The sequence below is a fragment of the Protopterus annectens genome, chromosome 8.part0 (genome assembly GCF_019279795.1).
Source record: "Protopterus annectens isolate FY-2018-M chromosome 8.part0, PAN1.0, whole genome shotgun sequence".
Taxonomy (NCBI): domain Eukaryota; kingdom Metazoa; phylum Chordata; order Ceratodontiformes; family Protopteridae; genus Protopterus; species Protopterus annectens.
This window is the reverse complement of record NC_056741.1, coordinates 1,767,342,411-1,767,351,428: the sequence shown is the minus strand read 5'-3', so window position 1 is coordinate 1,767,351,428 and position 9,018 is coordinate 1,767,342,411. Positions and strand designations below refer to the sequence as shown.

Below are 9,018 nucleotides of genomic sequence, written 5' to 3'. Positions count from 1 at the left end.
CCTCGGCCTTTATCATCACAATTCACTTAGCAGCTATCTCCAATTTTCATAATGTCTTTAATGATTCTTCATTAATATCCTACCGTCTATGCAAAACATTCCTAAAGGGAGTCTTACATTTGAGACCACCTCTTAAAGATCCTGAATTTGGAATTCAATACTAGTCTTACAAACTCTTGTCAACCATTTGAACCTTCAGCCACCTGTGATATGAAATATTTGTCATGGAAAACCTTATTCCTGGTAGCCATCACCTCAGCCAGGAGAAAATTAGAGTTACAGGCCTTGTGCGTAAATCGCCCATATGTTCTTTTCCATAAAGAGAGAGTATAACTTCTGACTAATCCCGCCTTTCTGCCCAAGGTTATATCAGAGTTGAATCTCAACCAGTCCACTTATTTGCCAGTTTTCTTCCCAGATTTTTCTAACAAGGGAGAATATTGTTTACACTTGTTAGATGTTCATAGACAATTACATTTTTACTTAAACAGAACTAAATCATTCAGGAAATCAGACCAGCTGTTCCTATCCTTTTCGGGTCCAAGAATGGGCAGGTCATTTTCCAAAATCACCTTACCAAAGTGGATGAGAGATTGCATTATCTTTGTCTATCAACAGAATAAAATACCTCTACCAACAAAAGTCAAGGCTCACTCCACCAGATCAGTGTCCACTTCAGTGGCCTTTCATTCTAGAGCCTCTATGGATGAGAATTGTGCAGCGGCCACCTGGGCAGAACCTCATAACTTTATTACTCATTACAAATTGGATTTGGTCTCCAGGGAAAGAGCATCCTTTGGCTCAATGGTGCTCAGGAATATCCTTCTATGGAGCCTCCCAGGACATAAAGTAGCTAGGGACTCTGTCCCATCAGTAAGGAATTAATGAAGATTAACAACATCAGATAAAGAAGTTATGTTCTTACCATAACGTTCCATCTGTGTTGTTGATCTTCATTCATTCATTATGCCCCACCCTCCTATCCACTTCCAAAAGACTCCTTGAGGTTTGGATTTCATCCTGGTTAGTTAATAGGGAAGTTGCTCAGATAAAGCCCCTACTATCTTCTATCTTTATGGGCAAACTTGATCTGAGGAGATGAGGAAAGGGGCACTATGGGTAAGACTTAGCTCAAGAGTTTTTTGGCTGGCGTGAGCTTGTTGTATCGGACAAGTCAGTTTCGAGGCCAGAACCAAGACTCATCAGTAATGAATGAATGAAGATCAACAACACAGATGGAACATTATGGTAAGAACGAAACTTCTTTTTACACAAATCTACACTTTTCTGTCCAGCCCTAGTTCCTTCCCATTGTGGTCATCCATATAAATAGTTCTCATCAAATACTTACCTGGTGGGGGGGGTGCTTTGACCATGAGTTTGGTTCCCCTGGGTGATGTTCTTCCATTCCACTTAGGCTGGATTGACCCCTATGATTCCTCCAAATGTAGGAGCTGTATTATTTATGATTGCTGGAAAAGCTCACCCAGACTCTGCCACAACTTGCTGTGATGGAAAGGGTAGTTTGTTTTTCCTTTTTTCTGTTTTATATTCCTTTATTACCTTCTTATTTGTATATTGTGATTTATTTTCTTAAAACACAGTAAATCATACATAAATTAAGCCCCCTCACTGCTGCTGTTTTGTTTTTAAACTCAATCATCTTTCCAGTTGCCTGACCCTTATTTTAATTTGACCACATATCTCCTTTCCTCTCCTCTTTCATTGATTATTGTGAATAAGCATAAAGTTATCATTTTGTGAAATCACTCCCTTCAGCTATTTAAATTTATTGGCCATCCGACTGTATTCCATAGAGCCAGTATACAAAGTACCCACCCCTTCCAATCTATACTGATCTGTTAAAATGAGTGGCTCTCTACTTAGATAGCTAAATCTTTAGTTACTCCCTCTTTTATATATAACTGTTTAGTGCAGGCTTAGCTCTTAGGATATTAAACCTTTTATTCCATCTTGCCTTTAAAATCTGCAACGTCTCCTCCAAGATATCCAATTACTGGGGAGCCCACATTCTACTTCTTAGTATTTGTCTTGGGATTAGTGCTTTTGTTTTGCTCCTGGTGAGAAAAGGAACATTGGGCATTATTTCCTGGAGACTTCTAATCAGCAGAAAGCCTAATAACTGCTTAATAGGCACCAGCTTGGAATTTGTAATTACAATTTGCTCCCTGTGAGAGAAGCAGCAGAGTGCATCGATTCCTGACTGTTTCTGGTTGGGCAGTAAGTGTTTGTGTTTGACCTTCCTGATTGATCTGAATGCTATTTAAGGCATCTACCAGGAAAAGGCTGCAACAAGCCTACAGACCCTCACATCATCTGGGACAAGACTGTGGACTACCGAAGATCCTGTGGTCTGCTTTTTATATTGGGATTGGTGATACTGTTTTGCTTCTGTTGAGCAAAGAACATATCAATATACAAGAAAGTATCCCAGCAGCCTGAAGCTGTGGTGAGAACTGCACTAGTAGTAGCCAGGCAGTAGCCATTCAGGTGACTCCCTTCTTTTCATCATTTTTGAGAAGCTATTTCTTAATTTTTAGTAAATACTGCTTGATTTCCTGGTGTCTAACCTAACTTTAGAATATCTGCCTAAATACTTCATCCATAAAACATCAGGGTCTACTTATTAGTTCCCTTCAAGTGTTTGGGAGTGCCCTGCATAGAAGCAGACACCCTGAGCTGACATTTTCCCTGTAAAACTACCATTGAAATGTCAACAATACCTAGCTGCACATGACACAACTAAGTTGAAGTGACAAGCACTGTCCCCAGAGTTGACTCCAACTGTCTAATCAATAAAAAAAGGTTTGCTGCCATGGATATGAATTTTCCTACTATCTCTGCTACTGGCTTGGTGAATATTGGCATCTTGAGGCAATGCAGAAAATGCCTCATGTTTACTGACAACCAATTAATTCTCAAACAAACTCATATGGTATGTGAGAGATGTATTTACACAATGTCACTGGAGGCAAAGATCTCACATAAAAGCACTCCTAAGGTCACTCAGGTTTTCAGTAATCCACATGCTGCATCCATCACACATAGTTCAAAATAGACACATAGACCCACATATGCTGAGGCACTTAAATGAAACCTTCCCAAACCCCAAAGATCTCCAAGATGAAGAACACATAACAAACACCCTCAGCAGCCCCAAAGTCACTCTTTCAAAAGAACACCCACATCAACACATACGGCCACATCTCATGGACCCTCTACTTATAATACCATAAGGCAAGCCATCCCACAATCCAACTTTCTGGACATTGGAGACTGACGGAGAAATGGTCAGTTTCTTATCAGTGGCCAGAATCCATCACATTACACATCCACTCGGGTCTTTGGACTACATGTACCAGTATGACACAATCTTAGACCATCTGGGTGTAAATGACTTAAGACATACCCCCCCCCCCCTATACAATATGAAGAGAGATATTGTGGAGCTCTCAGAATATGCATACCATGTTGATATGAGCCCAGCAATGAGCAGCATTTTACAATCCCAAAGATAATGCCACAATACGAACAAAAGATGTCTGACTTTAATAATTGATTTAGTTTCTTGTGTCATTCTGAGGGGGTGCAATATTTGTCAGCATGTAAACAGATGGTCAACAGACCACACTGCTTTGCCAGGGATAGTCTGCACCTCTCCCCTCTAGGCTTTCGAATATTAGCTAAAACATTATCCACCCCCATAGTGCCTTTTTTAGGCAATGCCAAACTGAAAGTAATTCCAACTTAGCAAACTGAAACCAAGAAAATCTAAAGGTGTTACTTCTCAATGCTAGGAGTCTAAACAAAAAACTCCTAGAAGCTCTCTTCACCCTAGAGAATGCTGATGTTTGTGAGGTCACTGAGACATGGTTTAAAGCTGCAGAAAGCACACAGATAGTTGCAAAGTTATATCTTCTACAGATTTAGACCAGTTACTACACAGACAGGGACTAAAGGTGGAGGTATCTTGATTTATATAAAAAATAAATATATATCAAGGCTGGTCAAACAGGACAATGCACTTGAGCTACTCCACGTTCAAATCACCATAGGCAAAATCCCATACCACTTCCTTGCAAGTTATAGTTCCTCCTATATGACCCAGGAAACCTATACCATGTATTAAAACTTATTAGATACACTCACCATCCAACCCAATACCATATTCATGGGTGACTTTAATCACCCCACTTTCAGCTGGGAATTATATATGACACCAAACATACATGCACAGAGATTCCTAGATTTTGTAAATGCAAACTCCCTGGACTAGATTGTCAATACACCAACCAGGGGTGCAACCATACTGGATCTAGTCCTCACTAATATGGGAAAGTGCTGCACACTCCCTAGTGTAATGTTTTCTCTGGTGAGATCAGACCAAAAATGGTCTCCTTTGAAGTAACAATAAAACCTGGAGTCCCAGATAACCATGGGATATTCAGGAACTACTCTAAGGCTAACATCCTACTATTAAGTGCTAACCTGGCAAAAATGTCAAGCCCCATAAACCATAAGAATGCTGCTGCCTATGTAGAACTGTTCACAGAAAATCTATACAAGCATGTTAATAGCTGCATAGAGGCAGCTGTGCCCACCAGGAAGAAGCACAGAACTAAGTCAAAAAAGAAGCCACTCTGGTGGAATCATAACATCAACAGGCTGTATGACAGAAGGAAGAAAATCATGGCAAAAATGTGGAGGTGAAGCACCCAACATGTAAAAGTACTGCCAACAAACTAATCAAACTCGGAGGACAAATAAAGTCTACCAATTGAGGTACATTTGTCCTCCCAGGCAAAGGACAACCATGATGTATTCTTTACCTTGTCCACAAGTTCAAAGGTAATACACAGTTGTGTGCAGAGCTCTTTGCTAATGGAGCTACCTATACTGAGACAGAAGATGCAGCAAACCTACCGGACAACAAACTCAGTTCCAACTTTACCCATCTCCCCTCAACCTTCCCTCAGGAAATATCGTCAAATATAACTCCCCCTGCTATCACTAGGTAATAGATCCTTAATGCTGTCTCTCTAAGGCAAAGAGCACTACACCAAGGGAACTAGACAATATCCCAGGATGCCTTCTAAATAGCAAGAAATATAACCTATCAGGGACTCTGGGATTGCTGTTTAACTGTAACCTCAAACATGCTTCTTGCCTCATGAATGAAGAACAGCAACAGTAATCTGGCTGCACAGAGGTGGGCCATCTACAGACCCTGGAAACTACAGTCCCATAAGTCTCACTAGTCTCATTTGCAAAGGCATGTAAAGAATTATCATGGAAATGATCAATAATGATATAGGAAACCTCTGACACTAGACCCAGCCCAATTTGGTTTCATCAAGGGCATGTCATGCTACTAAATCTGGTGGACTTGTTTGAGAAAGTCCCCAAAGCAATATTATAGAGAGCAAAATGGTTCACACTTACTTCACTTTGACCTGGCAGAGGCATTTGACACAATACCCCACTTGGGGTACTGTTTACAAAGTGAAGGAGGTTAAGTACAAACCCTTATATTATCTAGGTGGACAGCCGAAGCTGGCTCACGCAGACCAGGACCCAGGAAGTTGAATTGGGGCATCTGCCTCTACAAAGAGGCCAGTCACAAGTGGAGTCTCTCAGGGATCAGTCCTGTGACCCCTCCTTTTTGACATTTATTTCTCTGAAGTGAAGGCCCACATGTCAGGCTGGCCTCTGGCTGACTAAATTTGTAGATGATTGCAATTTAGGAGCTGTCATTGACTCTCCCACTGATGCAAATGTTCTCCAGGAAGGGATGACACAGACAAGTAACTAGTGTCACAGCATAATAGTATCCTTCAGGAAGTCATCAACCATTGGTAACTATCATATAGACAAAATTCCCCTAAGTATTGACCCAGTAGCCAGAGTCCTGGACACACACATAGACAGCAATCTAGCTTTGACCATCATGTTTCCACAGTAGTGAGGAAATCATTCTATATTGCACAACTTATAGACAAAGGTATGGCATCTAGGTCGAAAGAATCATTGTTCCACTTTATTCAGCATTCATCAGACCTGTCAGTAAGTACAATGCTCCCATGTTCAGTATGTACCTAACCAAGCATATCCAGCAATTGGAATGTCCACAGAGGTTCCTCATTAAAAGAATTATGGGTATAAGTAACATCAAGTCAACTAATGCTAATTTTGAAAAGTTGCCAAGGATGCCAAGGATAACCATAAGGCCTTCTATGGCTACATCAAAAACCTAAATGGCAATGCTCAGGTCTGTTCTGAGCTAGTACAAAATGGAACAAAATACACTGACCCTTCTGAGATTGCCAACATCTTGGCTGACAGGTTCAGTGCAAATTTCTCCTCCCCCTCACCACCTACAGGGCCTATTACCATTCTAGGGGATTGTGTAAGTCCAATTATTACTGATACGTTGGTTAACAAGGCTCTATCTAAAGCTAAAAACACTGCTTTCTTGTGACCAGATGGTGTCCCAGGCTGTGTCATACCCGAGCTCCAAAAGGAATTAACCCTGCATCTTAATACCCTGTTCAGTCTAAGCCTCTCCACAGGATATGTGCCCATAGAATAGCACATGGCAATGGTGGTCCCGCTACACAAGGGTGGGGCCACAACGGACCCTGGGAGCTACCTAGCAATAAGCCTGACCAGTCTGATCTGTAAGGCTATGGAGCGAATCATTATGGAACTTATAAATGGAGAGATTGGGAACCTCCAGTCGCTGGACTCCACACAGTTTCGCTTCATCAAGGGCAGATCATGCCTCCTGAACCTAGTGGATTTCTTTGAGACAGTTACTCAGGCTATAGATAAGGGAATGGAGGTACACATGGCTTACCTTGACCTTGCTAAAGCATTTGACACCATTCCCCATTCAGGTATTATTGATAAGCTCACCAGCCTGGGCATAAACCCTTATGTCACAAGATGGATTGCAAACTGGCTCTCAGACAGATCCCAGAAAGTAAGACTAGCGGGATCTATGTCCGAATCCAGACCAGTAACAAGTGGTGTGCCTCAGGGCTCTATCCTGGGTTCCCTCCTGTTTGGCATATACTTCTCAGAAGCACAGGCAAGCAAGGAAGGGCTGTGGCTGACTAAGTTTGCGGACAAATGCAAACTGGGTGCTATAATAGAGTCTCTGGCTGACATGGAGATCCTCCAGAAGGGCCTAAATGAGACTGATGCATGGTGTCAAAGACATGATCTCAAGCTAAATGCAAAAAAAGAGTAGTAATCCCCTTTGGAAAAAACAGAGTACCCACAAACTACAACATAGGAGGTAATCCCCTGAAATCTGAAGAAGAAATAAGGGATCTAGGGACCCAAAAGAGTAAATCAGCTTTCCTTTGATAACCATGTTGCCAAAGTGGTTAGAAAATCCTTCTATGTGATCCATATGATCCGCGAAAGGGTTCACACACATCAAGATCTAAGAGATGTAATGGTGCCCTCTACTCTTCCCTCTATCAGACCCATTGTGCCAGGTACAATGCACCAATTGGAATGGCTAGACATCTCCAGCAGCTGGAGAGACCACAAGGGAACCTAACCAAGTGGATTACTGGCCTCAAACAGTTGCCTATGCAGCCGATTGAAAAGCTAAGACTCTCTAATACAAGAGTATCTCAGAATTCCTCTGTTGAACATGCTCCATCTTAACAATCCCTCTACTAATTATGTCTGATAAATGATAGAACAGAGATATTCCTACTTTCCCTATGTCTCCTATGGAAAGGGTCCCAATCCACTAAGTCCCTCACATTCACAAGGGAGGAACTTTCAAATGGATGTACTGACAAGAACATGTGAGTCTGGCTAGCACCTAGAGCTGTGAAACCTAGGAATCTGATTATGGGTGTCATCTTATGTGCAGTCTCCTGACATGCTTTAGGCTAGACTTCAGGGATATCCTGATAAAACTTCATCTTTGAAAGCTGGGATTAGACCTCTTTGCATTCTGATTGGACTTGTAACATAATAACTTGAAACAAACAAGTACTACCTTGATAATGGGTCAGAGGTATGGAAAGCAATTCATCTGCTTTGTCTGTCATAAAAGGTGGTTGTATAATGCTCATTTCAAACCAGACATTCTAAGCAATTGTGGAACTATGTGATTTGGGTCACAAACACAGAACCATATCTGACTCTTGTTCAATCCTATGATATGAGCTGGGTGTGTAAGGCTCATCCATTGCAAAGTCTGTCATGTCAAGAGGTCTGTCTGTCTAGAATGAGATGGTAAGCTCTTTAATCACTCCAAAGGGGTGAATAAATACCTCTGGAGTGAACCAAATTTCTTAGTGTTATGCTGTCTGGTGAGTAATGAGTCTCATCTTCCTTGTCTTTGTACCTTGGCTTTAGCTGTCTGAACCTTATTGTTGTAGAACTGCTGAATGCTGCCCATATCTAGCTGTGATTTTTTGCAGGTGTGATCTTTTACTCAAATGTTTTGGTCCATCATAAAGCATTTTTCTAGCAAATCATTGATGATTTGGGTCAAAAGTGATTAAGCATTTGAGCAGACTTACCCTTAGGAAATTGGAAATTCCTTGATAATGCAAAGATCTTCTGTATTTCTTTGTAGCAATTTTAAATGTCCCATTTTTGGGCCTTTGATTTCCCACAGTATGCTTTGTCAGTTTCTCTTGCTCTAAGAGGTTGAGAACTTATTTCTCAGCTTTATAAGATGTTAGAATTTGTCATTGTGGTTACAATAAATGTCTATCATCTACTGATGTTTAGTGGTCAGACATTTGGCCTGTCAGACTTCTCACCATCTTCACAGCATAAATGCATAGTTCTTACTGTCTTTTCTTCTGTATGCAGTGGTAGTATATCTTGCTGTTGGTTCTTTCCCCTGTAATATGTATGTCTGGTTTCTAGAGGATTCTGAGTTTATACTTTGACTACAGCTGTGTATATACCCCATATTCTTGAGTAATTGGCTCCATAATTGGAGACATTTCCTCTGGA

General features: G+C 41.2%; 1 non-coding gene across 1 annotated transcript; it reads left to right on the top strand.

Annotated features, from left to right (window-relative positions):
• The first annotated feature begins 1,343 nt into the window (after positions 1 to 1,343).
• On the top strand, positions 1,344 to 1,500 carry LOC122809824. Its single transcript, XR_006365961.1, has one exon. It is a non-coding gene; the product is annotated as a U1 spliceosomal RNA (small nuclear RNA).
• The last annotated feature ends 7,518 nt before the right edge of the window (positions 1,501 to 9,018 follow it).